The sequence below is a fragment of the Chiloscyllium plagiosum genome, chromosome 17, assembly GCF_004010195.1.
Source record: "Chiloscyllium plagiosum isolate BGI_BamShark_2017 chromosome 17, ASM401019v2, whole genome shotgun sequence".
In the NCBI taxonomy this organism is placed as follows: domain Eukaryota; kingdom Metazoa; phylum Chordata; class Chondrichthyes; order Orectolobiformes; family Hemiscylliidae; genus Chiloscyllium; species Chiloscyllium plagiosum.
In genome coordinates this window covers 69,366,481-69,381,689 of record NC_057726.1, presented here as the reverse complement: position 1 = coordinate 69,381,689, position 15,209 = coordinate 69,366,481, and the positions used below count along the sequence as shown (strand labels likewise).

At 38.0% G+C, this 15,209-nt stretch overlaps 1 long non-coding RNA gene across 1 annotated transcript; it reads left to right on the top strand.

Moving 5' to 3' along the window:
- Positions 1 to 9,229: 9,229 nt before the first annotated feature.
- Positions 9,230 to 14,398, top strand: LOC122558698. The gene is made up of 4 exons (XR_006314234.1): positions 9,230 to 9,363; positions 12,561 to 12,661; positions 13,090 to 13,132; positions 14,000 to 14,398. It is a non-coding gene; the product is annotated as an uncharacterized LOC122558698 (long non-coding RNA).
- The last annotated feature ends 811 nt before the right edge of the window (positions 14,399 to 15,209 follow it).

Sequence of the window (15,209 nt, the reverse complement as noted above, 5' to 3'; positions counted from 1 at the left end):
CTAGTTCTCCCTGTATTCCATGAGACCTAACCTTACTAATCAGTCTCCCATAGGGAACCTTGTCGAACACCTTACTGAAGTCCATATAGATCACATCAACTGCTCTGCCCTCATCAATCCTCTTTGTTACTTCTTCAAAAAACTCAATCAAGTTTGTGAGACATGATTTCCCACTCACAAAGCCATGTTGACTATCCGTAATCAGTCCTTGCCTTTCCAAATACAAGTGCATCCTGTCCCTCAAGATTTCCTCCAACAACTTGCCCACCACTGAGGTTAGGCTCACTGGTCTATAGTCTCCTGGCTTGTCTTTACTACCCTTCTCTTGCTCTTGAGGGAGAGCAACGAAGGGTTAACAGGCTGATTCCAGGTATGTCAGGACTGGAAGAGGAGAGATTGACTAACTGAGGATTGTTTTCGCTGGGGTTCAGCTTAATTAAGGGGGTTTCATTAACACTTATAAAGTTCTAACATAACAAGACAAGGGTAGATGCAGGAAGATATTCCTGATGGTGGGTGTGTCCAGGACCAGGTGTCACAGACTGCGGATTCGTGGGTGGACCATTTAGGACAGCGATGAAGAGAAGTTTTTTCCCGCAAAGGGTTGTGAGCCTGTCGAATTCATTACCATTGGATGTACTGGATGCAAAAACATTGAAAGTATTCAAGAGGCGGCTGGATATGCCATTTATTACAAAGTCAAAAGTGTGTACGTCCACTTTAAGATAAGAAGTGTTTTCTGAATTGTAAAGTAAATTTTATGTACATCCATAGGTGCCAGAAAAGAACAACTAAGAGATAGGCTGTTCCAAAATAGATACATGTAGCAAATGGCTGTTAAATGGATCCCTGAGTTTTGGTTGCCGTTTTGATAACAATTCAAATTTAACCAACTAACTTAAATTACGTCCAGTATACTGAAACCCAGTTGAGTTTGAATTTATTGTATTGACAACAGTGGACCAATGACAGGGAATGATATTGAGGGTATAAAGGTCACCGGTATATTGAAAATTGGCCAGAAAATTGTTGTAGAACCAAAGAGCAAAGGCCACCTGAAGATATAAACATTTTGCTCTCAAGGAAATTTCAGAAGGCACTATGTACCTACAGATACTTTTTCCTGTGAGAATAAGCACAGTAAAAGGAAAGAAGACCCAGGGACATGACAGCAGAACCAGAAGACCAGAAAGAAGACAGCATTAGAGACAGTGTGGACTGAGATTAAGCTAATGTAATGTTTAATAATTGTGTTATTGGAGCAGTATTTTTGCAGTGTTGGAGTCGCATAGTGATTAGGTAGGGAAAAAAAGAGTTTGGATTTGTGAATAGTTTTTGTTTAGTGTTTACAAATACAGTTAGGGAAATAAATTGTTATTTTCTTTAAGTAGTGGAAATTAGGAGTTCTCTTTCATTCATTCGCACATTTTAACAGATTTTGAGGTGAGGTGAGCTTTTCTGGTGTTTGGTTTTAATTAACAGAGGGTTTGACCTCCATGTCATCACACACGAGGCGTATGGGATCAAATGGTGAAGAAAACTGAAAAGGAAGACCACAGTTAGATTGCAGTGATGACCCGACATATGGATGCACCATCTGCACAGTTCAGATTTTCAGAAGAATATTGTATGCACTTTTCTGAGGAAGTATACTCTTGCTCTCAGGAGAGAGCAGCGAAGGTTTATCAGGCTGAGTTTAGGGAAAGATTGACATGGTCAGGATTGTTTTTGCTGGAGTTCAGATGAATGACATAGACACTTGTAAAATTCTAACAGGATGAAACATATGCATAACATGCAATTTTTGTGGGCAGATACTGTAGGAGGAGTAATGATATTGAATTTCTATTCTCATTATTGGCTGCAGCCTAAGGATGCTATCTTCTTAGAAAGGCTAGTTTCAGGGCAATTAATACATACTGACATGTCTGTTCTTTGTGAGTAGTTCCTCTTTTAAGTGCTTTTACCAGGGTTCAAATTCTGCCATTGGTAGAATCCTGGACCAGAACGCCCAAGTCTCTTTGCCCTTCAGACTTCTGAATTTCCTCCCCATTTAGAAAATAGTCCATGCTTCTATTCTTCTTACCAAAGTGCATGACCTCACATTTTTCCACATATTACTCCATGTACCATCTCTTTGCCCAATCTTCTAACCTGCCCAAAACTTTCTACATCCTCCCCATCTCCTCAACACTACCTGGCCCTCTACCTACCTTTGCACCATCTGCATATCTAGCCAAAATGCCAGCAGTTCCCTCAAATAGATTGTTAATGTATAAAGTGAAAAGTTGTAGTCCAATCACTGACCCAAGAAAGATCCTTTTATTCCCCTCTCTGCTTTCTGCCAGACAGCCAAGCATCTATCCATGCTAGTACCTCGCCTGTAACACCAATAACAAGTCCTATAACAAGTCCCAAAGACTTGAAAAATCATTCAGTTCCTAACAGCATTTGTTTAATTCTGCCACCTTAACTGTCTATGAACTGTTTTTTCAGATTATTTCAAAAATACACCTCTTCATATTTGTTTTCCCTTCACAATGGAAAAGCTAGCTTCGTCTATCAGCCTGCCTGCTCACCCACAAATAAGCTACTAACATTGCTGAAAATAAAATAAAAGCCCACATTAATTTCCACAGTGGATTCCACTCTAATTTTTTTCACGTCCAATCCTTTGTTCAAAACAGCAGGCCATTACTCTCACTTTGGCCTTTTATTGTTACATCTGGGAGTGCAATTCCCACACATATCTATTGTTTTTAAAATCCTGGCTATTCCTTACAGGACAACTTAAAATAGAAACTAACCTCCTTCCAATTATTAATTTATTTCGAAGTTCTTCCAGACATTGTAATGTGCAGGAAACTTGGTTAATCAATGACTAAAAATTGAAGCACATAGAAAGTTACAGCAATTATATCACGACTGAATTTCACATTGTCTGAGTGGCAACAGCGGGTGTTTACGATTAATGCCTCCTGGCAAATAAAGGCAGATACAACGGTATCGAGAAATGACTGGCTGAAAGAACAACACCACAGGAAGTGTTGTACAATCCTTGGTTAACCCAGTTAAACATCAAGTTAAAAAAATTGCAAAGAGTACAGTTAAGTTATTAGTTTAGAAATTTTCTGTTTAAAAAATGAAGAAATTAGAATACGAGAGAAAGCTGTAGAGAAATATGTAAACAGAGAGTTGATAGTAACAAGTATTTAAATAGGGAAATGGGTGTCAAACGTGCATGTCCGTTGAAGCGAGAAGCTCAGGATTAATACTCTGGAAAATAAGAGTTGTTGGAAATGTTTTAAGGATGTTTCTTCTTTCACTGTGTTCACTGAAGAAAACACAAGTAATGTTCCAGAAATACTGGCAAAGCAAGAGAGAAAAGGAATGATTTAATTATATATTATTAACAGTGAAGAGACTTGCGTTCTCCTTGTAGAAAACCTACGTCAATTAAGTTGCATTGCGCTTTTCCGACGCTGGCTTCTATTTTGTCAAATGATGGCGAACACTTTGCAAAGTGTCCATGGAAACTATTTCTGTAATTTGTACGTCAAACCATGCTGCTGTTTCTTTCACCAATGAGAAGCGGAGGACATTCTCTTGCTTAAGTCTGGTTTCAATAAATACTTTCGGAGTCTGAACCAGTAAAATCTTGCATTTTATTCAATGTTTCAAATGGCGCCAAAGCTTGTTGATACTTTGCACACATCGCGCAAAAAAATCTTCTATCTGGATTTTTAATATGCATGCGGCAGTAAATCTAAATCTAATTTTTAAAAGAAGAGGGGTTTCTTTAACACCTGTGAGAAATTGCCTCAATGCACACACACACACACAGCGAGTCTGGTTGAGTGGGCAGAATAATTAAACGCTTATATAATGTTTTGCTGGGCGGTTATATACTCTATATTGGTGAATAGCTTATGACTCATGGAGTGTCTAATTGAGCAGACCATTACCATCTCCATCTACGTTTTTACTTCCAGGTAACGCTACACCTTTTTGATCGTTTGCTTTCATCCGTTAGAAAAGGATCGAACTTATTATCTTGGCATTACAACATTTGGACATCCAGTTCAAATTTATATGTTTGGGGGTTTTTTTTAGGCAAACTGCCCGCCAGATGATGAAACATTTCAATGGCTCCTTCAGAAAGTGTGATTAGGCTTGAATAGGAAGGATAGTGTAAAATGGACGAAAACTGGTGGTCCACCGATTCATATTTCCAGTTCCCATTCACTTCAATGACAACTGAAGACATTGAGATTTCCCGAAAACATATCGTGCTTTTGCACGGTTTTCCAAGTTCAAAATTGCCTAGCGGTTTGTCAATGCATTGTTTAATTTTATATTTGATAAATTGGCTGCTGGAGTATTTACCTTTTCTGCGCCGCTCAAAGAGAAATGAGAGCTTGTCCTTTAAGAGACACTTTAATTAAAATTGGAACTGAGTACCAGGAAGTAGTGGGTTCTGCTTGAATTACGCCGAAACAATTGTTGGCAATGCAAATTGCCATTCTTGCCGGCACAGAGTTACATAGATCATTACAGTTGCTATTCTGATTTATTTTCCATTCGAACTGAAACTCGTCACAGGCTCTAAGCCTTTCTTTCGATGTACAATATCGTGACTTTCTGTGTATTTTGTGCTGTGTCGAAGTTCTTAGAAATGTGACTGCCACCTTGGTTGCATGTGCCTCTGGAAGCAACAGTTGTAGTTCCTTGAAATGAAGGAACCTTTATTCATGCGTCAGATTTACCGAAATGACTTTCAACCCACGACAGGCACTCAAAAGGAATAAAACATCTTATTGTTGTCATGAAATGTGCTGATCTGGCAAAGTTACATGCTTCAGGAGAACCACGTAGAAATTCCAAGACAATTCCAATAGCTGCATTTGCCATATATCTGTTCAGATTGAACCAAGCATCAAATCTTTAAATCATGCAATCATTTGTAACAAAAAGACTGTAATTTTAGATCTTACCCTTGCTCTGTGCTGATCATTTCATGAGAATTTCTGTATTGAACCAAGAATGAAATGTAAATTAAAATTCATCCCTTTTTTGTGTCGCATGCTTAAGAAAATGTCATAGAGACAGTCCCTTTAGTACCTAAATCATGCATTAGTAATTCACCCCATCCAAACTAATTGATCTGGACTTATATCTGCTTATTTCCTAAAGTTCTGAAAAAAGAAACTGGCTTTTTTCTTCTCATCTTTCTTAAATAATGGCACCTTGTTAGCCAACATCCAGTCCACCGTACCTCAACTGTGGCTATCGATGATACAAATGTCTCAGCATGGGCCGAGCAAACACTTCCTCAGCTTCTCGGATAGACCTGATCTGGTCCCAGGGATTTAGCCATCTATATGCATTTTAAGATGTACAGCACCTCCTCTGTATTATGGACTCTTTACATGATATGCTATTTATTTTCCCAAGTTGTCTTGCTTCTATATCCTTGCCCATAGTAAACACTGATGCAAAATACTCGTTCAATATCACATTCATCTCCTGTGGTTCCACACAAAGACAGCCTTGCTGATCTTTAAGTGGCCACATTTTCTCCCTCTGTCAATATTCATGGATTTGTAGAAACCGGTTGCATTCTCCTTAACCCTATTGCCAAAGCTATCACATGCCCCGTTTTTGCCCTCCTTATGTCCCCTTAAGTTTATTCCCACTGCACTTATTCTCCTCTCGGGATTCAGTGATCCCTGCTGTCTTTGTTTGACATGAGCTTTCTTCTTTTTCTTGACCAGAACCTCAATTTCTCCAGTCATCCAGCATTCCCTCCACCTACCAGCCTTGCCCTTCGCACTAACAGGACCATACTGTCTCTTGTATTGTTGTGGTCTGACCATTTGCTGCCTCTTCACTGAATTTACAACTCTACGACATAAGGCATGTGATGTGGAACATATGCCAAACATAACACGGACTTAATTCGTTTTTCCAAAACAACAAAAGCGAAACAGCCAGAATTCCAATACCAAATGAGTTGGTATTATTTTGTGTAATAATACACTCTGAATTCAAGTACACGAGAAGAATACAAACTCCCTCCGGGATGTTGTGCGAGTAATCTTTATGGGAACTGAACTCTTTACTCAGACAGTAGTAACGAGTAATAAATTCGCCAACTTTAAGTACATTTAAGTCGTCATTGGATAAGCATATGGACGTACATGGAATAGTGTAGGTTAGATGGGCTTCAGATTGGTATGACAGGTCGGCGCATCATCGAGGGCCGAATGGCCTGTACTGCGCTGTAATGTTCTATGTTCTATGAATCAGCTTAATTTCTGAAGAGGGAAATGTAATCAGATTCAAAAGCAAAATTCTGGTTCGACGGCATATGAAATGAGGCGATTCTATCACGAGGTATTCTCTGAAAATTAGAGTACTTTGTGGTTATGAAAACATTAAAAACTATTATTTACTTACATAGTTATTCATCAGATACATTTGTAGACTTTCTTAATATGTTCTGCTAATATTTGATTAAAACTACAACAATATCAGTTGATTTATTTATTATGGTCCCGGTTTGATTTCATTTGCTATTTTTTCTCAGCGGAAGTTATGAATACCACTGTGTAAATATTATCCCTGGTTGGCACATCAGAATGATTATGACATAATTGTTCGCAGGAGACACACTTACAATTATACAATTGGCAGAACAAGATGATATGCTGATGGATATATGGTTCACAGAAAGAAAACTAGATAGCCAGAGAAGTGATAGACAAACAGATAACACTTATAATAAAGATTCAACCTCACATGAGGTATCAAGTCTTGTGTTCATTGATTGGAGTCACTTCATTCACTGCTCCAAGATGAACTGCAGAGGAAATAAAAGCAAATTCTAATAAACAATTCAGATCACAGACACAAAGCATCTGCTGTCATAATGATACCCATCGGACAATCATCACACTGGACTAATGATCATACTTGAAGATGCATACAACTCGATCGGAACAGCTGTGGAAGCTTTATTTTGCTAAAGGTGAAGCTTCTGTCTTAAAGTTGTCCATTCTGCTGAAAATAAATGCCATTAGGAAAAAAACAAGTTAAAAGATTAAAGCAATTGTAAAAGTATCAAAAAAGTATCAAAACAAAATAGAGATATGGTCATGGATTGCATTTTTAACTTAACGACGTTGTTTTTTGTGTGTGTGGGTAAGTAACAAGCTAGAGTTATTGTTTAATCTAGTAACATCATGAGCAGGAAGAAGCCTGAAGCCTTTAGTAATGCAAGGGAATTCCTTGAAGACATACGTCAATGGAAACAAGATGAAAGATATGATAGACAGTAAGGTTGGCAAACTTAAGTTTTCAGCTTCAGTACCATGGTGGTATATTATTTACGAATGTAAAGTGGATAATATCATATTATTAAAATCATATTGGGTTTGGTTAGGCATGTGGTAGCATAATGATAATGCTATGGTTTGGTAATCTGATCTTAAATAATTTGCAAGGGGCCTGGCTTTGAACCTCAGCATGGGAGATGGAGTAGCATTTTGTTGCAAAGTGGCATTAGAAACTAGTCTAAAGGCGACTTGTTGATTATTGTACAAACTGATCTGTTTCATTAAGTGAACGTGAGAGAAGAAACTCTGCCATGTCTGTCTGCTCTGACCTACATGTGACTCCACATCCACATTCATAAGGTTGATTCACACCTGCGTTTTAAAATGGCCTCGGAAGTCACACAACTGTTGAAAACTGCTGCAATGTGATGATAATGAATAGACCACTTAGCATCAAATGAATACATCACTTCACTTACCCCCTTTTGGGAAAGAAACTGCCATCCTGTCCTGGTCTAGCCTACATGTGACTCCAGACCCACAGCAATGTGGTTTACTTTTAAATATCCTCTGGGCAATTAGGGATGGGAAATAAATGCTGACCTAGCTAGTGACCACCTCACCTGTGAATGATTTTCTTTTAAAAAAAATGTCCAAATGACAGAGGCTATCATAAACATGTGCACCTTTCATGGTACTCCTTAGCACCATCAGGAGGCTCAAATGAAAATTGCAAGAGCAGTGCACAGACTCGTCAAGAAACCAGTCAGTTCAGAATCATGCCAACAGAAAATGTCCCCCGTCAACACCATAATCATCCATGAGTATGTCTTGTCCAATAATTTCAATTAAAGTAATATATTTAGAAATGTCAATAAATTATATTTTGATATCATATTCAACAGTTTTAAGTATGTTAAACAATATGTTTAATTCGGTTGGGGGAAAGAATGGTTGGTGGTGAGAGGGAAGGTGGTGGAAGGGATAGAGATGATGAGAAGGGCAGAATAATGGAGAGGGGAGAAGAGAGATTGCGGAGGGCCAGCTATATATAACTCTTGCCCTGCAGTATATACCAATCCCTTTCCATCACTAAAGTAAATATAACTGAATCGTGGTCACTATCTCCAAATGGTACCATTATGTTTCACTTCAACGCTGGAGTAGACTATTTAATTTGTTTCTTTCTTTGTCGGCCATTTTGTGTTTTAATGCTGGAGCAGGCTGTCTCATTCTATCTCACCCTTATCGGCAATTTTGTGCCTTTCAAATATGGGCCGTCCTTACACCCACCAAAACGCAACCCCGCATTTCCAGGGCTAACCCCATTTTGCCTGCATATTTATGGACACTACGCACAATGGCCAATCGACCGTGCTTGTACATGTTTGGATGGCAGGAGGAAACCGGAACACACGGCAAAAATCCACCCAGACAGGCAGAATGTGCAAAATCCACACAGTCACCATCTTGAACACTATGAGGCAGCAGTGCTTACCACTGAGCTACCGTGCCAAGCGAAGCATAATTGTTCTTTGAAATGGCTTTTGTTGTATCCTGTGGCTAAATTGAAATTCTGAACATTGCAATTCTGAGAAAAATATTCTCAAAGAAAATAATGTATATTATTGTTGTGTGGACACCGGTAAAAGAACAACAAACAATGGGGTTTTGTGGAGGTCCAGCCGATATTGCACCTAAGTTTGGTGGATCATGTGAGTGCACACGGATGATAGCAGTAGTTTCACCACCGAGGCCTAGACTTTGCTATAACCGCAGGTGACAATCAGTGTTAGCATTTCCGCTCACCAATACCACAACAAGATCCTATTTGAAAACGCATGCATGTTGTCCACTCGGCAAGGAATTAGTCACGTGCTTCTTGACTTCTTTTGACGCAAGCGATTAATATTGACTCTTAACTGACGTTCCAACAAATATTCATCAGTTCCCTTTTTACTCCAATATCTGATCTGTCAGACTGGCGTTGTCGCTATGTTTGTAAGCGACACTGTTCCAAATGAAGGTAAGATTCCATGACATGTTGTACGGGAATCTTTCAGATATCGCTTAAAAAGGAAAAATAAGTACAAAGTAATTGCTACCGTCAATTACCTTGGATTATATCAATCCCAAAATTTGAAATGTTGTATGGTTATGGTTCCTTTCTTCGCCTTATTCAGAATTTGTGTGGTATATTGTCACGTGGGAGACATCTAACAGTGGATATTCATCACCGAGAGTTCCCATCGTTTAGATTAAGGACATAATGTTGAAATTCACTATTGAAGACAGTGTTAAATTCAAAACTGGAAATATTACACAGGGACAAGGAGTTGGAGAGGAATAGCTTCAGTTTATACAGCACGGAAGAGACCCTTCGGTCCATTGAGTGCAGCCCAACAATTTACAATAATCAATAAAAAGCATTTGGCTGACCGTCTTGAATGTTATAACATTTTAGTTAATCAACCACGTACATTTCTTAAAAGGTTTACCAGGTCTTTTACCCTCTCAGACAGTGTATTCCTGATACCCAACACACTCTCGGTGAAAAGTCAATCCTCAATTTCACTCTAAACCTTTTGCCTTTCCCTATTAAAAAATGACCTCTCATCGTTCATCCTTCACCTAAAGAGAGCAGTTGTTTTTAATCCACCCTGTCCGTGCCTTCATAATGACATACACTCAGTCAGCGCTCCCCTGAACCGTCTTTGTTCCAAACAAAACAATCCGAGCTCCTCCAAACTTTTCATAGCTAAAATGCTGTGATCCAGACAGCATCCTGGCGAATCTCCCCAGTGCAAACAATCTTTCCGTATTTTTAGGCTAAAAGTACCTAACGGACTGTTTTAAATCTGATTGAACTGACTACAAGAAGACGTGTGCTCATTGTTTGGCTAATTTATCTGTTTAATATTTCATACATGTAGAAATTAATAATTGACACTTTAAATTATGGACACGTATTAATGTTAAATGGTTACTCAGATATATGTTAAACAAAGTTTTTCTCATACTGTCTTTTGGCTCATTGGGGGCTTTGGCGACGGCAACACTTGGAGCTCTATCTCAGATTCCACGGTGCCGGTTTCACGAACTCCAGCCCAATGGTGAAAGTTCACTGAATGGGATAAATTGTCGATATTAATACTATATTGGATCTACTGTTACATGCTATATCAGCATTTTAAAATCCTTCCAGTACTTTTCCAGGTTTTCCACTGGGGAGGAAACATGCTGGAAATAATCGTAAAGGTGGCTTTTTTTAACTGCACAATATTCTCTTCCCCAACCAGCCAAGTCCATGCAGTCGCCTTCCAGCCAAAGAAGGCTGTTTTTACATCATTTTCCACTTGTCTTCAATTGTTGATTTTCATGTTCAATTAATCCTTCGACATTAAACCCTGAATGTTTTAGCCCACGCTGCACATATTGATACCTTCAAAATAGAGTGTCAAAGCCTTATCCCAACATGCGCATACTGCTATATAGCTACAAGTTGGTTATACATGTGATATAGTTCACAGTCCGTTACACAAATACATAAAAACGAGAAGCAATTATCAATCGTATAACAATTGGAGACTATAAGACTGAGAGTACTGCTGAAGCTTTTGATGACTACTCCTTGAAAGATAACCCACCAGTGATGCAGAGGAAGGGTTCCTACATTGTCTGCTTTGCTAATCTATTGATCATGGTTGTAAGCGATGGCTGTTTCTTGCCATAAGAAACCATGGTGTATTGTTGCCAAATGAGAACGAATCTGCTGATGCTGTGCAAGGAAAGCCTGCAATTTCTTAAATATGGCTTCTGGAGATAACCTACTCAATCGATTAGTCGGGCAATGCATAGTTATCTTCTCCCATTCTTTGATTATGTTGTGTTTATACTTAATTTCATCGTAGATAACGTGTAAAGTGTCCCTAAATGGGTTGGCAGGTGGTTCCTTTCTCTTACTATTAAGGTGGACAATGTGAGCGATGGATAACCACATATGGGGCCAATTTTAAGTACATTGTATCATTGAGGGGTAACTTCCTCCCTGTGCAGGTACCCCTGCTACACTGCAAAAATCATGACTCAAAGGTCATGGAATATAAGGAGACACTAATGGTGATAATGTGTCCCTTAGCACTTCTGTTAATGACTAATACAGTCCCAGGGTATGGCCAGCACGCTCCACAGCATACTTGAATTGTGCCGGATTACATAATGACAGAATTGTAGGATTGACAAATATGTTCTATCAGAAAGCAGGGGAGTCCCTGGGATCTTGGATAACCCAGCTTCAGGGCTCAAGAGTGTCTAACGTTTCTCTCAAGAATAAGAAGCTCTGGAGTACGCGAGCCTTGCCTGCATATGAAGCCATACAACATGCTCTACAAAGGGCCCATGGAGCAGGAGCATTGGCTGCATGAGTGTGTATAGCAGTCAGAACTGAGTACCCGGACCATTCATGGATTGCGAGCAGGAAACTGTCCCGTGGCATACAATATCACAGCGAACTGCCCAATTCTGGAGTTAGCTACACAAACAGGATTGTGCATGAATAATTTCTAGGGACAGGTCCAAGAAATTTTCAGAACCCGAATGAGAATTCAACTCATGCAACATCCCTCTAAATGTTTTATGAGCTCTTTCAAGTTTAACCTCTTTGCCAAATCAAGGAGACCAGTTTGTACGACGGCCATTCCAGGATTTCACTGAATTCAAATTTAACCAACTACGCTGGTGGTATTAAAATCCATGAGCCACAAACATGGAGTTCTCTATTGTTAGCACAGTGCATTACAACTATGCAATTTTCTCTCCTCAACTGTTGGACTGGTTGCATATGCAAAAAGATTTAATTTAAAATGGTGTCAGTTCATTTGTGCTCCAAAGTGAATCTCAGAGAACTGAGATTAGATCTGCAATCTGATCTGAACTCTTTGTAATTGAATACGGCTGGTGTTAGATGCATTAATTATCTGTATTTTGACAAATTAAAAGATGACTATTCAAATTTCTTCATTGTTGTTGTTATTTCTCCAAATTCTTACCATTTTTGTATCTGACTGCAGGAAAGCTGACCAGAGAACTGAAAAATGAGATTTCATGAACAATATTAGAATACTAACAAGGCAATTTAATGGAAATGAAGCAAGTGATATTTAAATTTATGTGACTCTGGTTTCTAATATAATTTCTTATTTTAATTTTATGTGCATCTCATAGATTTTGCCGCTAAAATCATTGCTGCTGTTGCCATTGGATGGGCCCGTGGAGTGCTTGCATAGTGATCATTGTTAAGTGCCTCCTATTCATCATATCTCAAGGTACGAGTAGGAATATACATACTTAGTGAGATAACTTGCATGTATGCATTGATTAAATTGCTTTTGCATAATTGGGTACTGAAATCTAACTTGTTCAACTAAAATAAGTGGATGATGCGAAACTACTTGCAAGCATTTGTGTTGATTCAACACTAGTATTTCATGGTAAGGTTTAGACCAATGTCATGTTAAATCCTATCTTTTCAGATCTGAAGAAACTCTAGTGAATTTCAATGAAGAAATATTTCTACAGCTTCAAGTCACAACTAAATGTGTGCAATTGTGTTCCAAATTTTGAGTCACATTCTGAGTCGAGTTAGTCAATTGTACCTTGTTTCTATGTGAATTGTATGGTATTTTGCTGGCTTATAGATGAATGCGAATATCATATCTCTCTTGACAATGAATATCAACTTTGTTGCCACCAGGTTCAAAGAAAAAGGCAATAATTCCTACTCAACACAAGATGAGGTGAGATCTTTCACCGTCGACTTTGCTTTGGAATTCATCTGAATGATTCAGACATCACAATCAAAATAATCTTTTTTTAACTATCTAGATGAAGTCAAACAGTTTTACTGCCTTGGCAAAAGTTCAACTTCATCTTGAATATGAAAGGAAGATAGAGAAAGAATTGAGTGAAATTATTACAAACTCTTACAACTATGATACTTGTCATGAATAATTCCATCATTTTATCATCACTCATGTTTCTAGGTTCACTTACAACAATATTGTTAATTACTATTTTTTTGGGCATGGTTTTCTAGTCTGTTCCTCAACATAGTGTTTTAAAAACGCTATCCATAACACATTCCAAAACTCATTCTTCACAGCTTTAGTGCTCATTAGTTTCTCAAATTTATATCCAGATTGAATCCAGTCATGATTGGTGCACACATATGATACTATGTTGATCATTTTATTTTGTCTATGCCTCACATTATTACACATTTGTGGATTATTAGCAACTACCGTCATTTCCTACTGCTTGCTGTTACTTAGCTCCATCATTGAGGATATCTCATTTGGTTGTTCTATCTGTGATTCGTCTTGACTAATACAGGTCTCATCCATGACTACTCGTGTAATATGGCAATATCTTATTTTCCTTTGTCCAACCTGAATATCATTGAATAATCAGTTCTCTTGATCATCCTGCAGTGGTGTGTTTATAATGTCAATTACACCATAGCCATTCATCTGTATTCATTTGATTTAATCATTTACCTTATTGTAAGTGTGATGTGCATTGAGTTGACAGTCCTTGAATTTCTCTGCATGAACACGATTCTAAGCTTTGCTAATGTGTACTTTCATTTCCTTTGCTCTTGTCAGGTTGTGAAATGTGACACCGTATTTCACTGAATCAGGTACAGAGGTGCAGATCTGAAGAGGATGAAAAAATCCTGTTGATAAAGCAATATTGCACAAAGAGTCTGAGTGCATATATGTAAAATAAAAATGATTATTTTTTGTTTAAATGAAAGAAAGTGTTAAATTATCTCATTGCTCTCTATATGACCAGGCTTCCCATTAATCTGTTGTATCATGTTTCTATCTCAACAAAAAAGTCTTCAGATAGAAATAATCAATTTGCTGGAATAAACTGTGCAGCATTTTGTGTACCTATGGCATTGGATCGCAAATTTATTTTCACTAAAAGCTGCCACTGTCCCGTTTATTATCATTCGAATAGTGCCATTGAAATATTTATGAAGATCTAGTTATTTCAATATTATTCAACTTACCAATAAATTATTGCTTCTGTTAGTATAATCAACTTATTAATTTCTGCATTCAGCAAACAAATGAGGGAATACCGGTTTCAAACCTATTAATGCACTAGATAGTATAACATACAGTTTGAGTTGCACTTTAATTTCCAAATGAAGAGACCTGTAACTTTATTTACCTTTGTCAAGGAAATTCAGAACAATTCCTTCTAGATCTACAGCAAAACGTACACAACATCTGAAATTTGAGACAGGATGTAATGGTGAATGATTTCTATACAAATGTTGAAAATTGACAATGTTGAGCTAATGCAATCATTTTGGGCTCAGGAAACAGAATTTTGCAGAGTTTGTCTTCTGAGGTTTCACACATTTAAGCATGATGTTTCATAGTTTGCATTAAGTTCATTGGGTTACAATGAGGCAGCTTACATTTTTGTCCACTGGATATTGAATAGAAACTTTCGACTGTTAAGAATGTAACAAAGTGCCAGCAAACTCAAGGAGACAAATTAATTGTCCTAGATTATTATGGAAACTTGATTCTTTACTTCAGAAAATATAAATTAATTAATGTGTGAAAGGATTATTGGGCTGGAACTTTTGAAATGCAACCAGGAGAAGTTTTTGTGCCATTACATAGATAGTCCAACTACAGATGGAGCAATGTTTGATCTAATCCGATGGAATGAAGTCGGCAAGTGAAGTTTCAATGGGCAAGCATTTTGTGAATAGTGTCTACACCTCTGTAAGTTTCAAAGTCATTGTGGAAAGGGAAAAGGATCACGCAAAATTGTCTAAATTAGGGGGAA